Genomic DNA, 12,089 nt, shown 5'->3' on the forward strand with positions numbered 1-12,089 from the left:
TCAGCAATGGTGCTGTTGTGTGTGCGCAGAGTCCAGTAGTGACATAACTTAAAAGTACTTTAGAATTGTTCCAGATAGGTTCATTCTTTTGGTCCAGACACCAGAAGGACTCTGGAGGCCCAGATAACTATAGATGTAATAAATGTCAAAGAATGAAATAACTCCTCCAAGAAAATTCAATGCTATACGACTACAAACTGCATTTTCACATCATTTTGAACCTTACAATATTTATTAAAAGGAAGAAAAAAAACAAAACACAGGTTGTAGTTTTTCACAGTACACTCAGACATTGGCAAGTAGAAAAGTGAAACAAATATGCTCACTGATGCCCTGAAGTGACCCTAATTCAGAACAGGATTAGAATTGATTTATATTCTAAATATAACTAAATATTGTTTCCAGAGCAGCAACAGTGATGTGTACAACAGCAAAGTCACTATATAAACTCAATAATATCTCACAGGAAACAAAAATAATATGTCAATAACATAAACAATACTTCTGACATGAAAATACTGAGTGTAGTTTAGAAAGAATGAAGAACACAGACATCAGTCACTATCAGTCCTTCCTCTGCTGCTGATGTGATTCACTGCTGCAGGTACTGCTGGCAGAGAGAGAGGGGCTGCCAGATAAGATATGTAGTAAACTAAGCTAAACAAACACTTCAGCTACATACAGACGCTTTCATTGTAGCACGCTGTGGTTATGTAAAACATGCTGGTGGTGGATGAGGGACTGCAGGCAAAGCAGTTGAATATCACTTTTCTACATGTTTATGCTTGTGTGTGTGTGTGTGTGTGTGTGTGTGTGTGTGTGTGTGTGTGTGTAGACATTCCTCTGCATGTGTGGAGGAGCTCAGCCCTGCCCTCGGTCAAACACTGACACAGAGAGCAGAAGAGAGGACAGAGAGGAGAGGCTGCAGCACCACTAGCTCCAGTCAGCTGGTTGAAGTGGGAGAAAGAGCGTGTGGTTTGCTTTTGTCATGATTATTACACACAATGTGAAACTTCAGCCGTGGCGTTCGTCATTTAGCAGCAGCACTGCACCGCCGGTGAAAACATATAGGGGAAAAACGACCGAGATTTTATCAGACCGTTCTCATACAGTGTGGTATGCCAAGAAACTGCAAGATCACTGTCAGTGCAATGTGTGGGAGTCCTGAAGAGAAGAGGACACTTTATCAAACCTTGGGAAACAAAGGATCCTGATATTTTTAAAAGAGAAATCCTGTACGTCAACATAACCATACACATACACAACAACATAAGATTCCTCAAGTTATATCCACAGAGCCAATAACGTGGAGAGAAGAGCTAAAAAAAAAATAATCAAAGGAGGCTCAGAGCACTACAGAAAGGGCTTTACAAGGGCTGAAGGGCACTCAATTCAAAATATGAACACAGCTCGCACACACTGCTTATGATATAGTAGGTAATGAGGAACCATTTCCAGCTGTTGCTTGATCACATGACTTATTTGTGTCCTGTCCCTTATTCCCTATATCACTTTTTTCATAAGTTGTAAACACAAGTATGGCAACTATTTTGTCTGAGCTGAGAACTATTGCACACTCTGCTTTAGAAGGTCATGAAGGTTGCCTCCACTGTGACAGAAGTTCACGGAGAAGCAACTACCGCCTTAGGGTGCTTTCACACCTGCCTCGTTTAGTTCGGTTGAATCGAACCCTAGAGCGATTACCCCCCCTTGGAACAGTTCGTTTGGGCAGGTGTGAACACAAAAATCACACTCGGGTGCGGACCAAAACAACCGGACCGAGACCTTGTTGAAGAGGTGGTCTCGGTCCACTTACAGACAAACTCTGGTACAGTTAATTTGTGATGTGAACACGATCCGACCTAGATCCAACCCAACGGCAGGAAGCATTAGGCGTTTTTTTGGATTAAACCAGCTCCCGTAGCCAGCTGCACTGTGCGTTATGCTCCCTTCTCCTCTTCAGCCGACAGAAGGCAGCACGTCTTCTTCACGCAACATGAAGCAACACATTGTTCTCTAGACATTGTGACATGTGCCATTCAGCTCGCATATTTTGGTTTGGTATATGACCCAAACAACTGTGCTCAATTATCCATGTATCACATTGGGTGGGTGTCCAGGGGCACCAACGTGAAAAAAAATGAAAAACATAGATAGTTTTCGTGGTCAGAAATGGCAGATACACCATTTATAAAGCACTTGATTTAGATTTCATTTATCATATTCTTATTAATAAGAATATGAATAATAACAATAAGAAAACAGTAGTAATGCTGTGCATCTTTCAGCACCACAGAGGTGAGGAAATAGAGAGAGAGACGCAGAGACTTTTGTTTACTAACCACATTAACCCAAATTAAGCTAAATTAAAGAAGTAACTAAATCTAATTAAAGCATGGGGTGTGGATATCAGTAGCATCAGTGATGAATGGTGTGCATGGGTGTAAGATGTGTGGGAGTGATGTAGGGCGCAAGAAAGTATTTTAAGTGTTTCCCCTATAATTGTACTGGTGTGCCACCAGGCCAATGGGAACACCCACCAGGCCAAAAAAAATCTTTTTTTGAATGCCAAAAATAACAACAAATATCCATTCATTCGGAAATCGATAATCATCAGTGTTTGGGAGCCTCTGTGCAACACTGTTCCCAAATGTGAGTCAACCTCTGTGTGGTTGCCCGGGAAGCTCTTGATGTGAAGTGCCACTGCTATCAGAGTCCCTTTAAATGACTCCAGAGCGAGCGTGTATGGGATGCAGGTTAGCTAACGTGAGCATGGCACCACCTACAAGGAGAAAAATCTCTATTGCAGGTGACTAACAAACAAACATATCAACGTTTTTCTCCAAAACTCTGGAGTCAAGCAAAAATACAGACTGGGAAGAAGTCATCCTCTCCTTGTGACCACTTTGTTTTAAGTCTTGAATATACCAAGCAAACAAAAATTTGAAGCTGAAGCCGACCGCACGAATATGCCATCCCGTGTGCCTCGTCCCTTTCGGGGTTTTTTCGGTTCGTACTACCAGGCCTTAAAAAAATTCTAGGGGAAACACTGATTACTAAACCAAAGCAAATGGGTGCCTGTAGAGGGGAAAGGGAGAGAGCCCTTTAGTCACCTGCAGGGGAGAGACACAGATTAGAGACTAATACAAACTCCCAGATGACAACAGGGGTCATCACACTTTATTGCTGATAGAAAAATATGTTCAAAGACCATTTAACTAATCCACCCTCCAGTGTGGAACAAGTACACCTTCGTATCCCTGAGTGCTACGGTTCATACATTAGTTTTATTTTCTGTTTTACAAAGGTGAGAAAATCAAGTCCTTTATAAATGTTGTAGCCTATCTGCCTATCTCTCCTTTCACCGCCCACCAACCCCATGAGATACATTTTGGTTCACTTGAAAATTTTGCCATGTGAAACCAAACCGAACCAAAGGGAAAACCCGACAAAGTAGCGACTCATCCACTGAGTCAGCCCGAAGCAAACAAACTATAGGTGTGAAAACACCCGTAGTCTCTTTGAAGCCAGCAGGGTCAGAGCCACACACCTCCACACACTGAGACAAGTCCCAGAGAGGAGCAAAGAGAAGCCAATTAGCTGCTGACGGAGAAAAACATAGCAGCGCAGGAGCAGGGTGGTGGGGTGGATGGAAAACAAGTTAACTGACATTCAGAGTTGTATGTGTGTGTTTGTTTGTGTGTGTGTGTGTGTGTGTGTGTGTGTCAGTCACAAAGCTAGAACTCCTTCCATTCAGTCACATGCCTCCAGTTATAGAGAGCTGGAGGTCGACCAACAACTGGCCATGTACAGCGGAGACACAGTGAATCTAACTCTGTTTAAGTGTAGAGAAGGTATGCTGAGGAGAGATGTCACATGACAATAAAACAGAAATGAAACTCACACAGCTTTTACTCATCAGATAAAAGTGCTCTGTAAAGTCTGTGAGCCGTACCTTTCCTTCCAGAACGCTGCACTTCCGCTATGGCCAGGAGCTATTTCCTAAATCATTGTGTCATATCAATCAAGCCTCTTGGCCTGGAACTGCAACGACAGCTTTCTGAGTGTTTAACAATGAAAATTCAGTCCGAGCAAACAAGAGGTGCAATTAACAATTATTTGCATCATTCATTAATAAGGCTTTTTCACCTATAAGCTGCAGAGATTGACAGTGAGCGCAGAGGAGTACGACATGCAGGCAATCAGGACACCCCCAGTCCATCTTTTTTAATTCACTGATAAATTGTTTTAAGTGGTGAAATGATTTGCAAAATGTGAGGATCTGCAGTGTTTTCTCCGTTTTATATCATTGTAAACTCAATATCTTTAGGGTTTGAACTATTGGTCAGATAAAACAAACATTTAATAGATATCAGCTTGGGATTTGGAAAATTATGGGCATTTTTCAGTATTTCTGACATGGTACAGACTGAATAATTAATCAAAAAATAACCAACAGATTCATCAATAATAAAAAAAAATATTATTAGTCGAATCCCTAACTGCTAATATAATAAAAATAATGACAAATGCAGAGTCCAAGTTCCAAGTCCAAGTGATATCTGAAGATGTGTGAACTTTCTGTCAACCAGTTCAATAATCGACTAAATGTCTTATCTTACAAGATAAGCTCATCCGACAAAGGATCTGAATCTACACTCTGTTGAAGACTCTGCACTGCTGCACACAGACTATCAAATAAAACTGGGATGACCCCACACAAAACCAAAAAAAGATCAAAGGACAAACAACACCAAAACAAAAGACATGATCAGGAGATGTCAGACAAGAACATGAGGGTTTATTGCACAGCTGTTTCATCATCACTATCTGTCAGTGAGCTTATAACACTACTTGTATGTTGGGACAAAGGAATCTAGCTCTAGGGTCAATATAGTGCACAGAAGTGCCAGAACAGATCACAGTCCTACTTGTAAATGTGCACATGCCACACAAACACACACATTTCACAGAGGGAAAAAGAATAAGCCGTGGTGGGAGTCACAGATCAAAAGAAGTAGTGGTGGAATGATCGTCTACAGTGTTAAAGTGTGTGATAATATAAAGTTCACAGCTCCAGCAGTGGCCAAACCACAGCACAAATAGGTCAGTTCAATGTTCACACACACCAACACACACAGGTACGCAACCTGATAAACTGTGATAACTGCTTCTGCTTCCTCTGACCTCAATTTAACAGTTAAACTAGTGGATAAATCAGGACCAGACTGGGACAAAACTCCAGGCTGGGAATTTCACATCTAGCCAGACCACCTCATAGAGCAGGGGTACTCAATAGGCAGACTCCAGTCCTGGACCCAAACATAGATGAATCCAGACCAAGACATCAATGCATGGTTATTATTGATCTTCCACATATGAAGGCTACTTTTCAAATAAGTGCACACAATTATGTTTCCACACAGCCAAATCTTCAAAGTACATCACAAAGGTTCTCTCATTTTATCTCCCGATCACAGCAGCGTAACATCACAACTACAGCAGGAAACTGACTCAAATCATATTTAGCTACAAGGAGAATAACAGTTGAGTCAGCAACACAGCAAGAGCAGGCAGAACAACAGGAAATTTGAAGTTATTTGACTAAAAACTATGCATTTTCACATCATTTTTCATTATTTATAATAATGATAAAATATATTTTATGGCACACTGTGCACCTGACACCTACAGTCAGGGTGAAGCCACTAGCTGTAGGGATGTGGTATGGTTAGAATTGTGTCTTATCAATATTCTTACTGGCCCCATTCTTTATCAATACTCTTATCAGTTCTTTTTCAGTACTAAAGAATTGTTGTTTTTTTATCATTTTAAAAAAAAAAATTGAGAACAGGATTTCACGTGATTTATATTTTAAATAAAACTAAATATTGTTTCTGGAGCAGCAACAGTAATGTTTACAACACTAAAGTCACTATATAAACTCCATAATTTTTCACTGGAAACACTTAGGCGCTGTGCCTAAGTGTTATAATGGCAGGGAAAACCCTGCATCACTGTGTTTTGCGCACAGACTGGAAAGTTTCCAGGCGATGATGTTGTTTATGCAGGAGGCTTCATGCTGGGGACCAATCAGGTGTCACGATAGGGACGGATCTTACCATCAGGTCAGAAGCAATGAAAGGGAGGGGGACTGCATGCCTACATATCTGAATGAATGTGGCTGTCCTGTGTTGTTTTTGCTATGATTTACTTTAATAACTTTCAGCAGAAGAATCAGGGAGGCCACGGGGAATTGTCTCGCTGCTCACAATGGCCATTCCAGGCCTGGGATATATTAACAGAAAACACTGTTTTTATCTTTTTCATAAATGCATAGAGTGGTATGGTCAAATAGTTAAGTTTCCTCTAGTAGCAGGTTATTTCACCCTCCTCTCTGAATGACAGCTTAAAATGACTCATCCCCATTCTGGATGTTGCGTAATGAAAGACCAGAATTAGTATTATGTAAGCTGAATAAAGGGGATCTTCCACATACACACGGTAGTGAAGAACTTTCTGCTAAAATATATATTATATATATATATATAGTCACAGAATTGGGCCTCAAAGCTCAAAAATATCTTTAAAGACATACACACCACAGCTTCAACCAAAGAACTTTTGTAATGTTCATGCCTTCCTGGTGCACCTTGCAAACTCAAAGCAACAACCCCAATGGTGCTGTGACACAGAAGCTGAAATAAGATACAGTGGCAGTTGATTCATTATGCAAAGGAGGTGGAGATGTTGAAAGAAATGGCTCATATGTCTGTCAACTTCCCTAAGGCATCAGTGTCCGTTTAAGTTGACTTTAAAGGTACAAACAGGTACAAACACGCAGCTCGGAAATCTTCAGCTAGACAAGATCTGAGGAGAACATCTTCCCTATCTGTTCAAGTGAAAGGTGGTTGAGGTTTAAAATCTTGTTTTTGACTAAGCCACAACATCCTGTTCATTGTGACACTGTTTTACAACACATTTCCCACAGATGTTTGTGATACGAAACACTTTGCCATACCATGCACCAGATCACTAATCCTGGGCAACAGCTACTTGTATTTAATGATGAACCGGGTATAGATATAAATATATATAACAAAATTGTACACTCAGTATCCAGTAATGTATAAACTCTAAACATTGAAATGCAATCCAATAACACAACCGCAAAAAAAATACAGATTTTAACTGGAAATTTCCTGGAGCAGATGGCTTTAAACTACTTTTATCCTGAACTTAATGTCCCCACACATCCTCTTCTGCTGCAGCGTGGGGCGGCTGTGGCTCAGGAGGTGGAGCGGGTCGTCTACTAAATCGGAAGATTGTTTCCCGGCTGATGAGCAGGTTGGCACCTTGCATGGCATCCTGTGTGAGTGGGTGAATGTGGCTTGTAGTGTAAAAGTGCTTTTAGTGGTCAGAAGACTAGAAACGCGCTATGTAAGTGCATTTACTATTTTCCCTGCAGTTTACAGTAAACACAGATCAAGATATGCTCCAGTACTGAAAAGTGGAGAGAACTAAGTGTCTGCATTTCAAATGTTATTCTAAATCAAGATACATGATTCCCATAATTACCTCTACATAAATACTAAAAATGTTTGGTTTTTGTTGACACTATGTCATAGAGGAGTTCACTACGATCTGTAGTAAATCTTGGGGCCACAGTTTGTTATGGTGAATTGGATTGTATTATATTGCAGGTAAAAATATATATATATTAGCACCTTTCAATATAATGCAATCCAATCCAACACCGTCACTTACTTCAGCTGCAAAATGTACCACAGAGTGGAGTCAAGTTCTCTCTGACCCAGTGTCAGTTAGGGCTGAGCTTAAATTGATTTTGTCCTCACCGAGGTGATAGAGCAGTGCACTCCAGCGCTTCAGTCAGTAATAAGTCATGTTTATTTTTTTTTTCAAACAGCCCAACAAAGTGCAACATTTCAAATGATTATATCATTTTATTTTCAATATTCAAGTTTCCGGGTAAGTAGTATTGTTTCCGTGTTAAACACTCGAGACAAGAATTACTGGAAGTATTAGCAGTGATGACTGTAATGAGCTCAACTCTGTGGTGGGTATCATATTACTGCAGTAATGCAGCAACAGGCCCAGCCCTAGTGTCAACAACTAGAACACTGTACGTGTCACAGAGGTGTGATTTATTGTACGTTTCTTGGGTCAGTCTGTGTCAGAGCAAAAACAAAAAAACTCAACATCATAACTAAAAATTGGGGAAAAAATACATCAAACTGACAGCGAGGAGAATACCTGCACCCTGTGTGAAGTGAATTCCGACCTGCACAAGGTCAGTGCCACCCAGCAGGTCTGTCAGTGCTTCAGCCTGCCAGTGTGTTAGCCAGGCAGACTATCTGGCTCTTCATCTCCCTGCATGTTACTAGCAGTCAGCGGGACAGATCGTCAGTGAGAACACAGCACTGGTGTTTGGCAGAGTCACTGCTACTAAAGAATCAGGTTTCAGGTGGACCAGTGCAGTCTGTCAACAGAGCTGACCAGAGGCACAAACTGTCATGACCCCTGCGACCGAGCGGAGTACACCGCTGAAGGCTCCTAACATGAGACAGCAGAACTATACTTGTTCTTATGAATCATCAGCCAAAACCCAGACATGGCCTTGCGGTGCACTGCTGACTTGTATCCGATTTTTCTGAGGCAACGACTACAGCTTTACACTGTCAACTATGTCTGAGGATAAAAAAGAACACAAAGGAATCTTTACCTTTCATATTTTGACCTCAACTGAAGTGAAGCGATGAGATGATTAAGCAGAAACAAGTGAGGAAAAAAAAAAGACTGATCTGAAGAGGCAGCCAGTGTAAATGAAGCCAATAGGGCTAAATGTGGGATCTGCTCTCCTATTCCATTTCAAGCAGACACGTTTCATTTCTCCTCCCAAGCCAGCCTGCCTCCCTTTTAATTTTCAACCTTCAAACCACCTTTTCCCTCTCAAGAAAATACGGAGGAGGAACTAGATCTTTTCAGACAGATGAACAACAGCAACACAGCCCAGGTCTAATACCTCTTCATTACAGAACACAAAAACCCCTTGCTCTCATTCTCTTAGCGCCTTGTAACGTGGCACAACTGATAACCCATTTTGCAGCCCAGGTGCGATAAAAGCATGCACATCATCAACTCCATCCTCAATAAACACCAAAGCATTTCCTATTATATTCCATTTGTGTATGTGAGAACAAAGAGGACAGTATCCTCTTTATATGTTGCGGTGTGGATTACAGGGTCAGTTGTAATCCACACTAAGTCTGTTTGCTTTTATTCTTCTATATGCATGTATCTCATTGCTCTGTCTTCTTTACTTTGCAGGCATCAAACATGGATATTAATATCAGGGCAAGTCAGTCAGAAACTCGGCCATTTACATCACTTTGGTTAAGTGTCATATGAAAATGTTTGATACTAGTGCTGATACAGTACAGTAGTTTCTGAAGCGATACCAAAACAATAGTAGTCGTACAAGAAATTTGTCAAAAAAAGATACAATCTAACAGCCATTTTACATAAAGCTCAATTTTTAGGATGATTAAAGGTGAAGTGTGAAATCTTTGGCAGTGTATCGCATTGCTCGCATGCACAAGAACAAACAATATAGGGACTCATTCATAGAAATGGTCAAAATTCCACAAGATACCTTTACTCATGTCATTCAATTGGGGAATTAAAAAAAATGGATGTTTTCTAAACCAAAATGTGTTATAGAAGTAGCACAGCTCCTTTAAGGAATAGCTCAGTGCATTGTGAGTGTGCGGTCGAGAGACAGAGAGGGAGCGTGTATGTGATGGTGAGGCTGTGGTGACACCGGTCTGCGGCGCACACAGACACTGGGCTGAGCCAGAGGATGACTGCCGCTTAAAACCGACAATTTGGATAGTGAATCTTTTGCATTTTCACGCCATTTATTTGTGAGGCTCTATGTAAAAAGGTATCGGACTGAAATAATTATGATTGAAAACAGGAACTATCTGGTCAAACAGGAAGTTAACAAGATTACAGATCTGACTCATTCACTGCTAGCTTTCAGTATATGACAGTCATCAACACACACACTTTGGTCTCTAACAAAAACGTGTTGAGATTCACGAATCTGGCCCTAGATATCACTTCAGCTCCTTGATGACGATACCAACAAAAAGGAAACTGGTTTGCTTTTAATTGGATCACCTTTATTTGAACTTTGTAATGGTTTCATGTCTGCATTGATATCACCCATGTCATTCTTCATAAGAGAACTGGACACTAATTGCACTCAAATTTGATCCCCAGGCCATTATTCATAGAGCTGGAGCTTTGAGCACAATATGACAGGTGGATCAGATGACGTCTCCTTGCCAGACCTTGCTCTGAGGGAGGTCCAGCTCACTAGCAAACAACCTTTAGTGCATCCGACAGAGACATAAGTACTAATGAAGCTGTTTTTTTCCTTTTCTGATGCTGTTCCGGGCATGATTAACACAGCCCATAACTCAAAGCATAGCTAACTATCTACAGGCCGGCTGCCTAATGCCAGTCCCGACCCGCTTTGCTGTCAGATCTAATAGCTCAATCTAGCGCTTCTGAAGGAAAATGACTATTAACCAGCCACATCAAAAGGACACATCAGAGATTATGAGAGCAAGAGCGAGAGAGGGATAGAAAGAGAACAAACAGGGTAGCGGAGGGGTGATAGGACTGATAGCTCTCCTGCAATCTTAAGACAAGTCGCAGAATGACAGCAACCTTGCAGTGAGGTCGTGGGGCTGTACATGAGGGAACTGTTATCAAACAGTGATCAGAAAAGGCTGTGAACCCTGCTGCCTTTTATCCTGCTGAATGCTTCACAACCTTAAAGTTTCTTCAGTATGACCTTGGAAAAAAAAAAATCAGACTCCTACCTTACAAGTGTTTGACAGAAAAACTGCATATTGAAACTGGAGCCTGTTGTACATTAACAACAGTTGGGCAAAGATGAGTTACTTCCCTTTCACTACAGTATGAACACACAGAAGCGCGCGCACACACACACCAGGCAGACTGCCCTGCCCGCCTAAAATATTGTTCTACCAGTTTTGAAAACTGATACCTTACATTTGAAACACAAATCAATGAGAAATGTATTTGCACAATTGCTGCATGTTGTGATCCAATTTTAAAATGTATTTAAGCCGATTCAAAGCAAATATTACCTGACCTTTAACATGTTGCATCATCTGATCACATCCTGCAGGGTAAAACACCGACACACATGCACAGTGGATCTCACACTTGTCTGCTCAACCATCCAAATATCTAGTTTACATAATGCTGCCAGTCTGATAGCAAAGGGAGAATGATAGAACAATGAAGCAGGGTATGAATAAATTTCACTCCATGTCATGCCATGTTAGGCTTTCAGACAGCGACGCACAGAAACTGAAGGATTCTCGCCCAGCCAGAGCACTCAAGCCTCCTCTTTTATTCAGCAGACAGACATGAAACTGGCAGTTTAATCCACACTGCTGGTCTCAGAATAATCATTAAATGCTTTTCAGCATTTAATGATCATTCGGGGGACTCACAGGCTTGGGCCAGGCAACAGTCTCTTGGAGTACAAATAAAAAGCTGGGACAATTTCTGGCAGAAGGCATGCTGGTAGAGGTTTTGAAATGAAACAAACAATATGATAGCCAGAACAGAAAAAGCATCAGCTCTGGTTAGGCACATATCTCAACAGTTAGCTTTGGAAATCATGTGTATTGGAAGTGGAACATGAAGAAGGAAAAAAAAAATCCAGCTATGCTCTTTGACTACTTGGCTGGTCCTCCTTACACCTTATTCTGCAGCAAACTCTGCTAACCTTGCTGTCCAACTGTCAGCAGCTGCCTGGCAGCACTAATGTCAGACAGTGTGAGAAAAACCTTTTCGCACCTGCAGTAAAAACAGCAGCACGTACAACAGCGCTGCTCAAGTATTCAAGGGAGGTCTGATGGAAATGCTTCTAATGCATAGGTTAAATTAAACTTTAAAAGCCATACTACTCCGAATTATGATCATCCTCACTTAGAATAAAAAGTAGCTTCGTTTCAATCTGA

The 12,089-nt window shown here is 41.2% G+C and overlaps 1 protein-coding gene across 1 annotated transcript in view; it reads right to left on the minus strand.

Annotated features, from left to right (window-relative positions):
* Nucleotides 1–12,089, minus strand: part of LOC121905430 (dolichyl-diphosphooligosaccharide--protein glycosyltransferase subunit STT3B-like) — a 62,080-nt gene that overhangs the window by 48,629 nt on the left and 1,362 nt on the right. The window lies entirely within an intron of this gene.

The sequence above is a fragment of the Thunnus maccoyii genome, chromosome 10, assembly GCF_910596095.1.
Source record: "Thunnus maccoyii chromosome 10, fThuMac1.1, whole genome shotgun sequence".
NCBI classification, from domain to species: Eukaryota; Metazoa; Chordata; class Actinopteri; order Scombriformes; family Scombridae; genus Thunnus; species Thunnus maccoyii.